General features: G+C 47.8%; 1 pseudogene; it reads left to right on the top strand.

The window, feature by feature from the left end:
- The first annotated feature begins 7,497 nt into the window (after positions 1-7,497).
- On the top strand, positions 7,498-15,419 carry LOC149326541 (cytoglobin-1-like; annotated as a pseudogene).
- The last annotated feature ends 289 nt before the right edge of the window (positions 15,420-15,708 follow it).

Genomic DNA, 15,708 nt, shown 5'->3' with positions numbered 1-15,708 from the left:
GGCGTTGGCGTTCACAACGTTTTACGCTCTGCGATAATTTTAAGGAAAGGAAGTGCGCATAACTGGCTCCCCGGGGTCAGTGGACAAGTATACATTCTTGTCAGGCGTGCGTCTCGTGGTGCCCACGTACGCTTCTGCATCGCCCTGCGTTTCATGCTTACTCTACTCTCGGTTACAGGAGAGGCAGAGATTTTTTTACTTCCGACGCTGAAGAACGACAAAACTGGCACGTCTGCCAAACCGGTCCTGAAAGGGCTCATGCATGAATGCATCCTTGCCGGCTCACGCAAAAAAAAAAAAAAAAAAACTTACAGCGGCTAATGTGTCAGAAGGGTCAGTCCTGTAGCGGTCAAACATTTCTGAAAAATCACATCAGAGTTTTTGGAGGGAATCAGTTGCATTCTTTGACGTCCTGGTTACGCAGCACTGCCACCAGCTTTGTGAAGAGCGCAGTGCAAGGCACAAAGAGTGGCAGAAAAACAAATTTTGGTCGATTTGGCGTGGCTACGGCAAATGCGAATTAGGTGTGTTAGCACTGCGGTTTCGATATTCGGATCCACTGCGCACGGCTGGAAGTTGATGCAGAAGATACCCAAAGCACAGCGCGAGAGACTGGTAGTTTAGGACACGGGATGTTCGGCGGCGGCGATGTAAGAGCGAGTGCTGTGCTGCTGAGGTGCGTCGTAATACGTGTCATGTCGATCTGCCACTGTTTTCCTCATGGTTTGTACCGTATTGTGCGTTTTTATCGTAAAGACTTTCAAAATTTTTCTTACCTCAACCGCTGGCTCCTTTGCGGTGAAACTGCACACAGAGCTTGCGTATTATGGTAACTTTTGTATCGTAGCAAGTTTTACAACGGTACTTACTTAATTGAGCCGTGCATGATGCAAAAGCGCAATCGTGTGCGTCGAGATCGGCGTACCGAAACCCAAAACACCGAGTTTTTGCTGAAGGGCGGCAGTAGCGCCATCTGTCTTCCACAACGAAATCAAACAAGGAGAACACAGCTCAGGACTTCGCGACATCGTCCTCCGACGCTCACGGAAGCAGACGATATAAGCTGAATTGAATAAAATCATTGCACGAAAAGAAGACGTCAAACAATATTCCTTGAATGGCAAAGCCTCGTTAAAATAGTTGATTCTGGCATTTTTTCCGCTCAGTTGGCCGAAAATGTTCGAAGCGCTTCAGTTGAAGCAGACGAAAAGGCCCCCGCGCTCCTTGCAACGCTCGCCTTGTGACGCTTTTCACTGCAGACGACAGATGGCGCTACTGCCGCCCTTCAGCAAAAAAACGGTGTTTTGGGCTTCGGTACGCCGATCTCGACGCACACGATTGCGCTTTTGCATCATGCACGGCTCAACTAAGTAAGTACCGTTGTAAAACTTGCTACGATACAAAAGTTACCATAATACGCAAGCGTTGTGTGCAGTTTCAACGCGAACGAGCGAGCGGTTGAGGTAAGAAAAATTTTGAAAGTCTTTACAATAAAAACGCACAATACGGTACGTGGTTCATGTACATAGAAAAAAAGTCGACAATGAAGTGGTCTGATGCAGTGGCCAGCAAAACTAATCTAATCGCGCCGTCCGGATTGGAAACCCACTCGCGGCCGTAAGGTATTTTCTTTTAGTTAATTTTATTTAAGGTCAAGAAAACTCCAGACATACATACGGACCTCGGCCAACACTTAGACTGAAAGCCTCAACACCGGATAAAAAAAAAATTCGATTTCATCAGGTCGCTCTTGTTCCACCGCCATGCGGAGGCAACGGCAAGCTGTTCTCCGGCCGCCCGATGGAAACGCATCATCGTGCGGCCGTGGGTCTCGTCTGTTGTCTTAATAAGAAGACGGCACAAGGCTCTACCTTAGAGCCTTTACTTCGTAAGAAGACGGCACAAGAAAAGGCTCTGCCTTAGAGCCTTTACTTCGTAAACAATCCATTACACAACCATTATGAACAGGCGAGACCTTTATGCGGCCACGTAATTGGTGAAAGCTTCGGAAACCACGTGTCCTAAGCCTGTGTGTCAAGAAACCAGTCGTATGAAGCAAACTATCCATTTCTCTGCAGATCATTTGTAGATGACGAAAGCGACACAGCCGGAGGATCTGGTTGCGAGTTGCGTTCTCGAATTTCTTATTTACACTATCACACGACAGACGCCTGCACTTGCAAAACATCACGTCCTGTGCCGATCCAACCCCTTCTACCCGCTGGTAAGGCTCCATCAGCCTTCCTTCCAACAGGTCTAGCTCTTAGGCTTATATCAGATGTTAGGGGTGTGTGTGTGTGCTTGTGTGCGTGCGTGCGTGCGTGTGTGTGTGTGTGTGTGTGTGTGTGTGTGTGTGTGTGTGTGTGTGTGTGTGTGTGTGTGTGTGTGTGTGTGTGTGTGTGTGTGTGTGTGTGTGTGTGCACGCACACACACACACACACACACAAAAGGAAGCGAAGAGTGTCAACAAAAAGTTTCGGGAATGCAAGCGCTATTCCTATGTAAGCGCATCAAACTATATCATATATGCGATGGCAAATCTCATGAAATTGGATATACGTTTCAGTAGAGCTATCTCCATAATACTGCACGGATGCAGGAAACGGGCGCGATGCATATTGCGGAAAAATTAAAAGAACATGGTGACTGAGGTTATGCGTAGATGTGAAATACCGTAAATTAGCCGCATGTCCTGCTGCATGTATCCGGTCACCATACGAGATCAGCCTACACTGACGGACCCATATGACTGCAGCCTCTTCGAGCAAAAAGAAAAAAAAGTGAAAACAAATCCGCAATGCCGTGTTTTCACTAATGCTTACGCGGCCGCTAGTTTGTTCAATAACAGTTTTGCGTGACGGGTATATAGCATGTGGTAACATCTGTCCTGCTATACGTAATCAGTCCTTCCTCTGCGTCTTGAGGCAAGCTCGTAGTACTTTAGGTGGTGCGGCAGGGGAGTATTTTATTTTTAACTGCCCACAAGGCACTATCGACCCCCCCCCCCCCCCCCATTAGCTCAAAATTTACCCCGGGCCACTCTCGAATTCATGCCAACGTGCCTGCTGCCCGTACTACTTCATGTACATTGAGTTGTCCACGCTGTAACTGGGCTTTAAGCTTACGACATGTGTTTCTGATTAGTCGATATGTCAGTGATCTGCAGAAACTATTTCCTCACAGAAAAATCCAAATAACTGATATGGAAACAATTTCGTAAGTGCAAAAATCATTCGTACTACGTAGAACATGTGCTGAACGAAATTAGGGAGAAAACTTGGCGTTTAGACTATCTCAATTTCCCACGACTCAAAGCAATCTGCTTGCGTGGTTCTTAAGTTTCTTAGGTTCCATTTTTCCTTTGATTCACTGTTCACCTAACCGCTGTCCAGGCTCTTAATTTTTAGTGATACACTTTCTCTCAGAATGTGTATGCGTATATTTAACTTGTTCTTCATACTTTAGAGAAGTTGTCGATGGTGTTAATGAGAGCAACTGCCGGGCTTTTAGGGCGCCACTGTCTGGCTATCGCAGCGACAAGCTTCTCTTTATCAGCCGCTTTGGCATTCTCCTTGTCTCGAAGCTCTGAACGGCTTTTGGAACTTTAGGGCATTTCTTGTCTCGTATCCAGACTTGCATTATTAGTACTGAAGTACTGTTTCGGTGTGTAAATCCCGAGAAAGATCTTGCTATAAATGTAAGTTTGTGCCAAGAACATAGCAACTGCAACATAGCATCTTCAGCGACATAGCAGAGCTGTAACGTAGTTATGCAAATAAATGAACAAACACACAAAAGAAATATTGCCGCGACTGAGTTTGCAACCCGCGGCAGTGCAAACAGATCAGTCTCGACGTTCTGTACACGACAGCACTATGCTCTCACCGAAGCCGATCACGCCTCGTGCTAAAGTGCAGCACACTCTCACGCTGTTCTTTGCGCCTCGTCGTCTTCAGCAACTTCCATCTGTGCCCAAGTCACGAAAGGAGAGGAAACAGGCACGCGGCGTTGGTATCCACATGCAAAAACTTCCTTTCCAAAAATATTTCGGGGTTAGCAGTGCTAGCTGTGCTAAACCGCCCCCAATTTTTCGACGAAGACGGCGCGCGTACACGGCACTAGCCACGGTCCGGCTTCTTTTCTTTCACCCCACCAAAGAAGAGAGCGAGTAGGGGAGCCACACAATCAGCACGCCTTGAACACGTTGGGTGACAAGGGAATAAAGAGAATCTCAGCCGGGCCCCGAAAAGCTGGGTTCACGCGAGGGGAGTACACTCTAAGTGGACAATGGGGGAAGGTGATGGCATCTCTCTCCCAAACCAGGAAGGAGGAACGTAAGATAAGTAGGAGGAGCTCAACTTCATGCGGCGCGTGGTGGCGGATTTGCGAACTAGGGGAGCATGAACCGGAATCTTGGCCATGTGGAACGTTCAGTAGTACTGATATGGGTTCCGAAAGCGGCCACGTGAGCCCACTTGTGTGCGTTCCTGTGTGCGTTCGAGCCACCACGCGTCTCAACACGATGAACGCCTAATGGCCACTATGCTCATTAGGCTGGTGCCACAGCGGGGCAAGAACATCAACAGCTGGTGCCCTCCAGGATCAAACACGTCCCGGCCCTCGATGGGTCCAAATCCCTGACCACACGACGCACCTGAGGGCCCGCTCTCTCTGGCGCGCCGGTACGAACCGCGTGCTGCGTAAGGAGCATAGCCCTCGCCCCGTCTAACCATACCAATGCGGCCGGTCTCGCTACGCTTCATTTGGCGACCTGCAGCACGGAACGTAATGTTACACGTACCGACTTTCAACATGAAAGCCGCGCACCTGCCTCCTGGCACTTCGCCTCGCTTAGAGCCATTTGCCCCGTTCCTGCCCGGGCAAACACTGACGTTGCCGTTCCCTGCTTGATAGGCATTTCCCGGCTTCGTGGCATCGTATAACTCCGAGGCTCCATGAGCTCCCTCGCAGTCACTTGACCCGAGCGTGTCTTGCGGCAAGTCGTCATTTATTTCTGGGTCCTCAAATGACCTGGCAGGACACACACCGGGTGCGTTCGACAACTGCGCGGCGCTCTGCCCGGTCGGCCCAGCAGGCCCACCTCCGCTCTCTGCCTCGGATGAAGGGCTCTTGCCACCAGTAACGCTACGGGGCACTTCATGCCCTATGGCCGACACAGTGTGTGTTTGCAGCAACGCCAGATTTTCACCTGTTACTAGCTCCGTGTCAGAGGTCGCAATCTTAGTCATAGAGCCTGCAGGAATTCCACCGCTGTCCTGTTTGTTATCGGACACCTTGGTCTCGATTGGACCTAGATCATGAGAATTGAGCTGCTCCTGTTCTTTGCTAGCCGCCCACGGTGACGGAAAAGCTGTGATATTTCCGCGTCTTTCAGGAATCCTGATTTCACTTCCTGAACCTTTTGCGGCCTTTCCTAACAAAGACGCGTTCCCTTATACCGGCTGGTTGCTTTCAGTGTCCTCACTGCTGTTTCCTTGACCTGTGCATGACAAGCATAATCCTTTGTCTTTCAGCACAGGCGGCCTCACCTCTCGTGACTCGGAGCAGTTCTCCCTGGCTGATTCACTGGCTCTTCTACTCTCCTTGATCTTAGAGATCCCGAGCTCTACCTGCTGACGTCTTGCTTCTATTACCTTCAAGACATACTTAACATCCTGAGGTTCTTGCTCGCGAAGCAGCGCCTTTCCGCCATTTACTTTCGCAAGCTGAGCCTGAAGGTTCGCTAAGCGCGCCTTCGCTAACTCAACCTGGTACCTCACATCGAGTGAGGGCCGGCATGGATAACTCTCCATACCGCCGTCTGTACCCCTCAACTGTCCTACCGGCTCGAACACATGCACAGGGACGTGAACAATGCGACGAAGGAAACTCACAGTTTCGATGCTTCGATCCGCATTGCCAGCTCCTTGGCGTCCGAGTCCACCGCCACTTTCACCGGACGCTGCGCTGATCCAGGCTAGCGTACATGTACGCTAGCCTGGATGTGGAACAGACAATGGCTGTTTTGGTGTTACACGGCATATCCACTCAGGCCAGCATCTTCGTCTGCACGACCAGCGCTATGGAACGTCTTGGTAGCCACAAAGCCATCACTCGGAATCCCAATGTTTTTATGAAAGTGCGCGCGACACGCACTTCCTCTACACAGGTGTCTGCTGTAGGCTCGATATCAGCAGGCAGCCGCTCTCTCCGAGCACACTGAGGCACAGCAAACACAAGTGAAAGGGTCAGAAACCTTGCAATCTTCATACGACAACTGTCATTTCTTCTTTCCAACGGTACAAGGGCTGAAGCACGCCATACGCATCGAGAACTTCGGTTGAATTTACGCAATGTTCCTACAGGGTGTAATCCGTCGTATGAGTACCACCCTGCTGTTTGTCAGAATGGGACACTGTGCACTTCTCCGCAGAGTGGCCAAAACATAAGCAATGATCACAGTGGAGTAGGGCAGCTACAAAGAACATGGCCCTCTTTGTGGCCCCGCAGGAACAATGATGACCTTCCTGAAATCTCAATGAAGCTCTAAATTCCACACGCACTAACAGATGGGGTACATCGCTGACAGTGACATCATCAGCCAGTGTCTACCGATACCCCGATTCAAGGTGAGCGATTCCTTCATTTTCGTCAATCACAAGATTCCAGCCGCGAGTGATTCCACTCTGCCGGGTAGATTGTAGGGCGTTCCGAATGAATGTCTACATCCTCCAGATGGTTAGAACAGTTTTCATCCTGCCTACCTTTGGCTCTGGGTCAATTATGATGTAAGGATGGTTTTTGTACTGCAGTTCTGCCGCATTAGCAAGTTTTGCTTTTTCAAGCACTGACTTCCAATCAGTCATGCGAAATATGAAACTGGCAGATCCACCTAATGCCCCTCTTAATCGATTACAGAACGCAAAAAGTACAAAAAGTCTTGCACACGGTGGAGACCTCTAGGGAGGTCTAGGCGTTCCCATCGCAGTACTACAGCAATACCTCGCGAAGCGGTGGTTGATACTGATCCGAGAAAATCGAAATAACTGTTCTTCTTCTTCTTCTTCTCCACATGAAAATGGCACATACCCACGCGGGGGGATTGGCCAAGGTACGGGGTTCTTCCTTCATAGTCTTCTTTCAGTAGATCTTTATTTTTTGATCTCTCCTGATGTGAGAAGTATTGTCGCGATTTCGCACATCCGTAGAGAAAAGAAAGGACGATTGCGCTCCGAGGAATATCTGGTGCTACGACTACATGCTTTTTAGGTTCGGCAAAAAGCCCGCTGCATTGCTGACGCAGAACAACAACATGGATGTCCTAGCAGTGCACTTTGTTTTGAAGAAGAAGAAGAGGCCGCCATACGCACCCGATTCTTGGCCGATCCCCCAGAGTGGGTATGTGCCATTCTGTCGTAGGCTACAACAACAACAACCACGTCCTTCTTGTCAGACAACGCAGTCCTTGCCAGCCGGCGCAGCGAGCCGACATTTTCTTCTCCTGAAGCCTTCGACGAGGGAATGGGCAACATTCACCGCAAGAACGGCGAGTTGCCGGATGAGCTCACAGGCTTGACGGAAAACGGTGCAGCTCGTCCAGCAGACGTGGCGAAAATTCAGCAGAGAGAACCCCGAGTACGGCGCCATCCTGTTCCTCTCCCTGTTCATCAGGCACCCCGAGTACATTCAACTGTTCAAGCCCTTCCGCGGTAAGCCCGTCGGGGCGCTCAAGGAAGACCCAACGTTCAGGGCGCACGGGTGCGCCGTCGGAAACCACATCACCTCCATGGTGGAGAGCTTGCGCGACCCGGCCACCTTCGAGATACTGGTGCGGCGCAACACCACCGAGCACGTGCGCCGCAAGGGGGTCAAGCCGCTCCACTTCGAGGTGATCGGCGAGGTTGGGGTGGATACGCTGCAGGGCACAGATGAACGGCACATGACGCCAGCTGCCGTCGAGGCCTGGCGAAAATTCTTCGCAGTGAATAATCCATTTGGCTCCGGTTAGCTTCCAGCCTGCGCTACTCCTTCAGCTGAACGAAGCCGACCTTTTCTCATGCCAATGAGCTAAGGCAGAGGTATATGTTGCAAAAACAACAGACTAGAACTCATATAACTTATTCAAGGATCATGTAAGTTCTACATTATGGCTTCCCTCCCGCTGCAGCTATAAACATTGACCATTGCTGACGGGCAAGTAACGTCTCGGAGGAGCAGTATAAACCAGAATTGGGATTGTAGGAGCCATGTCAACTGCACACGAACCAGAAGGAATTTATTTATTGAGAGTAACTTGTAATAAATTGTTCCTAAGCGTAGAGGATAAGCAGAACAAAGATCCACCTAATACCTCTGATCTGTGGATCCAGTATACTGAGAAGTAACGACACTTGGCTGCAGAGCGAGAAAGCAAATAAGTTCCCTCGGCCATTTCTGCGCGTCACAGATTTGAAAAAAATTCACAAGGAGGGCCTCCAAGCCATTTTGCAATTTCATGAGTTTATCTATGCTTCCGCGAGAAAGGTTTGAACAAGACCGAGTGGCTCAACAGCCTTCTGAATATATGTGGACTTCTAATTATATGTATCAATTTTCAGTGGCGAAGAAAGAAATTAACAGCCGGTTTAGCACGGCGGCCCAGCATCGTGGAGTATCACTAGTTACGGTGGGGTGGGCAGATAAGGTCTGTAAGGGCTAAAGGTTAATATCCTACAGCCATTTACCTTAAAGACATTTTCTGGAATGGATTTACCGTGAAGACCTTCCCTTGAAGGTCTTTGAGATAAGGCCTTCGACCAGAAGTCTTTCCCACAAATGCGCCTGCCCTGAAGGCAATTATTTACCATCAGGGCCTTCACTCAGATGGTTTGCTGCAAGGTGTACACACCTGGCAGGTTGCGCACAGTCCGGCTCGTATGCCCGAAACCACACTAGCAGAGCTGCCGCACTAAAACGTTTGCTATTTTTTCCATTTCCATGATAGGCCTCCTCCCCCTCCCCCGCCCCTCAACCGACCAAAGCTGTACATCGTATAATTGCCCACAGCTGTCGCGACGCAAATAAGAGGTTTTTGCGACCTTGTCCGAGAGGCCCATTTGAATAATGTGCTCATTTCCCGGCCTGCTGTGTCGTGAGTGTTGGCTTTCATCGAAGTAAGGTGTCTCTGTCCCTTACAGTTGAAAAGTGTATAAAACGTTCACTTCACCGGGATGAAAACCTCATTGAGGCATCGACTGGAGGCCTGTACGCGTACGCCATGTACGCGTACAACTACATTTGCATCGTCATTCTTTCCACGCTCAGCCAAGGACTGGAACAGCCTTCCACACGACATCGCCGCAATCACCTGCCCATCAACATTTGCGAATTGTTTAACTGCTACCTTTAACAGCGAATAATATTTGTATCTTACGTTTTTTCTTTGTTTATTTAATCTGATTTTTCAATGTAACCCACCCCTTATGTAATACCCCCAATCCTGGGGCCCTTTAAGGTAATAAAGTGAAGTGAAGTGAAGTGAAGTCTTCTGAGGAGTTTTTTTTCTGTTTGCGGCACTAGCTCACCGAATTCACTTATTGAGTAGCACGCCAGAGTGAATTTCATCCGTGAACGTGCCTGCTGTATTGTACGCTTGATAAGCTTATCTCGTCTGTCAGGAAGCAATCGCGTAATCATCTTTGTGATAGTTTTGTTTCGTGTGTCGACATAATGACATGCTTTCTCTTTGTCCACCCTTGCCCGTTTTGGTTACGTTTCTATCTATACTAGAGGTCCGTGTGATGTGCGATGTCAGTGCACGTTAAAGAACCAGGTGGTCGATAGTTCCGGAGGCTTTCGCTACGACGTCCCAAAGCCTGATTCATTTAGGGACGTTAAAACCGACAAACTAAATTAACTTAAACATTTATTTTTGTTCATACTCTCCTGCTTCCGAATATATGTTTTGTTTTCGGGAGTATTGCGAAAGCATTGTATGTCCCATTATCAGAAAAGCCGGCGTCTGCCGCCGTGCGTTGCACGAAATTGCGCGCGGTCTACTAAACAAAACCAGGACGACGCCCAACGGCGGTGCGCGATGTCACAAGACATGTAAGCGAGCATGCAAGGTCATGAACAATGAAGCGTAACCTGTTGGTACCTATGATATTCATAGCTCGTAGTTAGTCATCACTCATAGTCACTGTGAAAGGTATCGTACTCAGCGCTATAACATAAGGGTAGAGCAAAACCACGACGACGGACAAAAGCGGAAAGAACACACACCCACAACACGGGCGCTAACTTTCAACTGACGAAGAAAGCCAAAACCAACCAATTGAACGGAACCTGAGCAAAAGTAGCGAAAGCGCTGACCTAACGGAAAAAATAAATCGAAAAAATATGCGATTAAAAACGGGAGATCACATATGTTTTGAGCCCAAGAAGGCCATCTCGTAGAAAGGTCTTCCTTCCCAAGCTTAAGGCACAAGCCATGCAGCTATGTGGCAAGCTCAATCTTGCGAAAGTGGCAAAGAGCGTTGAAAATAGCAAGCGTCTCTTCTTAGAAGTGTTTTTCAGCGCAGACTCATAAGGTTGATCCACCCCTTGTGGAAATAATTTCTGAACCGGACACTTGCCAGAAGTCAATCGCTCTGTTTCTCTAAGAAAAACTTAATATTTTGCCTGTCAATGACCCGTTCCTTGTAAGAAGAAGTTGTTAAAACTGTAAAATCGTTTTCCGACAAGAGCCTTCTCGGCTTCCCCATTGACGTTAAAGACTTATATTACTCCTTGGCTCACGATAACCTACTTACCATAATAGTTGAAGGCTCGATCCTTCATTATAGTGCGGTGGCTTTTCAAACTGAATCAGGGCTGTCTATTGATAGTCTTTTAGAATTCTTGTTGTTTTATCTGTGCTCCACTTTCATAAATTGGCAAGACGCTCCGTACATTCAAAAACAGGGAATATGCGTTGGGTCCTGCTTGGCCTCCGCACTTCGTAGCCTATACCTTGCACACCTTGACAGGATCCTCCAAGAGCGACTTGCAAACTCTTACGTGAATAGAACCTTCAGATTGGTTGATGATTTTCTCTTTCTTGTTAATTGCACACCATCGAGCCTGGAGGCCGTTACTTCAGACATTTTGACCATTGAAAAGGGTGTTTTCTCCCGCTGCTATTGACTAGCAAAATGCTTACTGACTCAGAGATAACATTTCTTGATATTCGGCTTAAATTCATGGACGTTTGCTGCTGCTATTCATCTCGCGCCAACAATCCGCTTCTACCATATACATCAGCTCATTCTAAACTGGTGAAACGATACATCATTAACCTCTGTATGAAAAACGCCATTGAAAAGTCATGCCCCCACCAATGCACATATATATTTCTTGAACAACTCGCAAGGTTCCTCAAAGGAGGGTAGACTAAGAATTTCGTGGGATCAGTCTTCGAAAACCTCCTCAAAAAGAAACTCCGGAAAAAACGTGACACTACACAAGAAACGAAGAGCGAGGTGGCTGTCATTCCTTACATCCATTGTCTCGCGCACTATCTTAAGTAAATAGGAAAAAAGGCAAACGTTCGCGTGGTGTTTCCCGCTCCACAGAAAATCAGTGGCTATGCAAAAGATCCCTCCCCTCCGCACATCGCTCCCAAAAGCCACAGTTTACCATCCATCACAGGAAAAGATTTGTTTAATGTACTGAGGGCATTGTGTACAGTTTTCCGCTCTCTTGTAGCAAGCAGTATATTTGACAATCTGGTAGGTGCCTGGACGAGGCTTCGCGAGCACAATAACAACATAAAGACATATACCGGCAGCAATCTAGCTTTACATTGCAAAGAGTGCAAGTGTGTACTTTTTGTGCATAAATGCTCAGTCGTTGCCAAGAGTAGAGATAAGGAGATAAGCTAACTGGCGAAACTGTGGAAGCTGCGCAGATTTCTGCCTTACAAGATAGCTGTGTTAGTACTTCGTCCATTTCCTTGTCTAAACGGGAGCTGGCCTTCTTAGGTTCAAAACATCCATAATCTCCCATTTTTATCGCATCTTTTTTCGATTTATTTTTTCGCTTAGGTCAGCGCATGCGATACATTTGCTCAGGTTTTATTCACTTAGTTGGTTTCGGCTTTCTTCGTCAGTCGGAAGTTAGCGCCTGTGTTGTTGGTGTAAGTTCTGTCCCCTTTTTTTCCCTCGTCCTGGTTTTGCGTTACTCTTGTGTTATGGATCAGTACTGACTTGCCCATATTTCCACCCTGTTGAATAATATACTCAGCGCATTACAAGATTTTCTTTGAAAGGCTATGCGCTATATAGACGTTCACAGGAAAAAAAAGAGTAGAGATGGGCGGACAGAAACGCGCTTCTCTTTTGTCGTCTCTTCTTTTTTCCTATGAATGCCTAATTAGCGTACGCCCTTTCGAAAAAGATCGCTTACTAAATAGCCCATCAAAAAGTTTTACTTCAGCACATATCGTCTGCTACGGGCATTTTTCTATGTCTTCAGTCCATGCGATTCGTTCCTGTCGTCTATACTTCTTTCCTGCGAACGTCTGATTAGCGCACGGCCATTCAAAACAGATAATGAACCAATTAGCCCGTCAGACTGTCTTACTTCAGCGCTTTGCAAGTAACGTAATTTAAGTTGTATCCATAGACTTCGTACATTGCATGCGTAGTCATGACGCGTAGTCAGTCATTACTCAAGGTTAATAATCATTCCGCAACATAGCACGACTTAGCACTTTCCTTTTGCGACGTAGCATGACCCAGACCTTCCAGGTAGCGCCGTTATAGTCATGACGCATGACTCAGCAGCATTACTGACCACTCTGTAAGTGACGCAATGTACGGTGTATAGAGTTGTACAAATAGTATGCCTTGTCCTTCTTCGTAGTCATAGTCACGACTAATAACATTCTGAAATGTACAGGCGAGGTTACAGGCAAGGTTATGTAGCGGTACAGAGTTTCTTTAGAACTTTAGAAACATATTGCATGGCGATGCTTCATAGATATGTCTCATATTCATCGTTATGACTCATAGTAATCGTGACGCGTAGCATGACTCAGCATGTTAATGTCTTCGCATTTTGTGACACAAGCAGTCTTAAGGGCCTCCGCCGAATTCTTTTACTACGTAAAGGTGCACTGAAGAGGAATCTAAACTTGTCTTTTTGCCGCGAGAACTCGATCTACACGTTCAGAGCTTTCTTAGAAGCTTCGATTTATTACCCTGTGTGGCCGATTTCTCTAATTAAATCGAATTAACGTCCGGTTCCCGCCTTTTTTTTTAAATTCTGCCACGTACGGTGGGCGGAGTCGACCAACGCGTGGAGCGCCTTTCACCCAGTCCCGTGGCGGCTTGCCGCTCTGCCATCAGCGGAGTAATACGTAGTAGTCTGTAGTAGCAAATAGTCCGCGCGTATTTTTATTTCACCGGGCTTATTTTGCGGCTATATTATCTGCGAATGAAACTATTTATTCATGGAAACCTAAAACACAAAATAAATCGAAACCAAAGCCTCCACAGGACTGGGTGAAAGGCGCTCCACGCGTTGGTCGACACCGCCCACCGTACGAGGCAGAATTCAAAAAAAAAAAAAAAACTCGGTAGCCTGACTTTAATTCAATTTAATTGGGGAAATCGGCCACACAGGGCAATAAGTCACTGTTTCTAAGAGTGCTAGGAACGTGTAGATCGAGTTCCGGCGGCAAAAAGACAAGTTCAGAATCCTCTTCAGTGCACCTTTAAGGGCGCTTTTTCTTTGAATGCGTTTTACCTTGCCTTCACGCGGTCGTGACATGCCCATGGAGTTTCCGGTGGTTGCCTGCATTTATTCTTTCAGATTTTTCTCTCTTTATTTCATTTTCCATCGGCACTGCCTTTAAGATGACAGTTAGCATTTGCCTGCGGTTTGTTTCTTTTGTACTTTGTTGCCTGTGGAGCGTCTGTATCATGAATCATGTCGTGAAATTTTCTGATTTTTTTTTATTTTGAACAACAGCCGTAGATGACACCATAGTGTAGGGATTAAAACATTGATAAGATGCCAATTCTGTCGGAAAAAAACATGCAGTTCTAGAAGTGGAAGTTTCAAGAATCCTCTCCAGTTACCACTATTTACTTTCGGGGAAATAAGTAATGTAAACATGCTGAAGGTTTCTTGTTCATCAGTCACCATTTCGCATTGAGTTGTGATGCACCAGTAGCGCCGATCAAACTCCCTAGGCCTGTGTAATTAGAAAATGAGTTAAACTAATCAAGCTCACAGTAGACTGGCTCGTTTAACTACCGCAACGTTCACCTATTCAAATCTTGGTCAGAGTTGCGAAGTGCGCTGCTTGCGCTTCATTTTTGTGTAAGCGGCACTCTACAAATCTCTTGTAGGGCGTTGAGAGCTAGAGTTTTCGCTTTAGGCATGCTTTGATTCTCTCTTTCCCTCCCGTCATTCTTTCTCTAAAGCCGCTGCCATCGTTAATCGGTGCAGCCCTGAACGGAATTAGGCCCGGTGCACATTTATATCGTTTGTCAAAAGTATTCAGCGCAATTGGTTCTATTCTTGGCCTTACAATGTGGGTTCGTCAGCACAGCTAGCATTAAAAAATCTGTTCAAGGAGGTAGGAACTGACGTCGCGCGTAAAAATCTTGCTACTTGTAAGGATGCTACAAGAGTCCCACAGCGCTGCTCTGATGAAAACACTTTGGATTGTTTGCTTCGGACAAAGGCTGTTCATAGACACCTGCTGCTGCGGATAAGGTGCTATGACACTCGGTTGCTGCGCCCTGAGCCGTTGGTTTAAATCTAGGTTGCGAGGGTCGCACAATGAAAAAGGCGAAACGCAAAAAGGTCCCGTGTGCTTTGCGAAGTGAGCGCGTGATCAAGACCTCTGTGCTTTTTAAATCAATCGGTAACGTTTTCCTACGTCTCCTATCATAGCCCATGTACGGCTTCACGACCGTTAAGCCAGGATACCATGCCATTTCACACCGGCTTACGCTGACTCTTCCGCGCTGATTTTTGCGCAGTGCATGGTAGCCATATGCCGGGACGTGTACGAGAAAGCGGCCGCGGAACGCGCCGAGAGGGCCTCGACTGCTTCTGCGGCATCGGACTATTACAGCCGCGCCTCATCCTTGAAGAGCGAGACGATGCTGTCGTCGACGCCCTTGTTTACCGCCACGGTGAGCAACGTGGGTGGCAGTCATCGCGCAAAGGCACCGGCTGGCGAAGCGGCGGCTCCGAAGAGACCGCCGCGCATTATCCGCAAGCGAGCCGCCGGCCCCACCGAGGCCAGGCCGGGAAGCGAGGGGCACAAGGCGGACGCCGACGCTGCGTCGCGGCAGGACAGAAGCGCAGCCAAGAAGAAGAGCGCCAGAGAGAACGCGGGGAAGAGCGGAAAAGAAGGGCCTCGTAAACAAAATCCCTGAACAAGAAAGCACGGGGCCCAACGCACGACATGGGCTTCAATCTCGTCAACGTGGCACTCGTAGACGCTTAGCGCAGATCTTTGTGATGTGCTGATTTTGCTACACTGACGTTATTAGATAGACGCATGCATTCCTATTTTAGGCATCGGCGTAATTTGTTTGCCCTTGCAGTAACGTAGATTTTCTGGCGCAAAGTTTCGCCTTGAATTCAAGTTAATCTCGATTTTTTTTCGCCGACGGATTTTTTTCTGAATTCAAGCGTCCAGCGTTTGTTCTAACTAAATCATAC

This window comes from Amblyomma mixtum, chromosome 10, assembly GCF_055824585.1.
Source record: "Amblyomma mixtum isolate Tamu chromosome 10, ASM5582458v1, whole genome shotgun sequence".
NCBI lineage: Eukaryota > Metazoa > Arthropoda > Arachnida > Ixodida > Ixodidae > Amblyomma > Amblyomma mixtum.
Note: the sequence above shows the minus strand (reverse complement) of the source record. Positions and strands in the feature narration are given on the sequence as shown.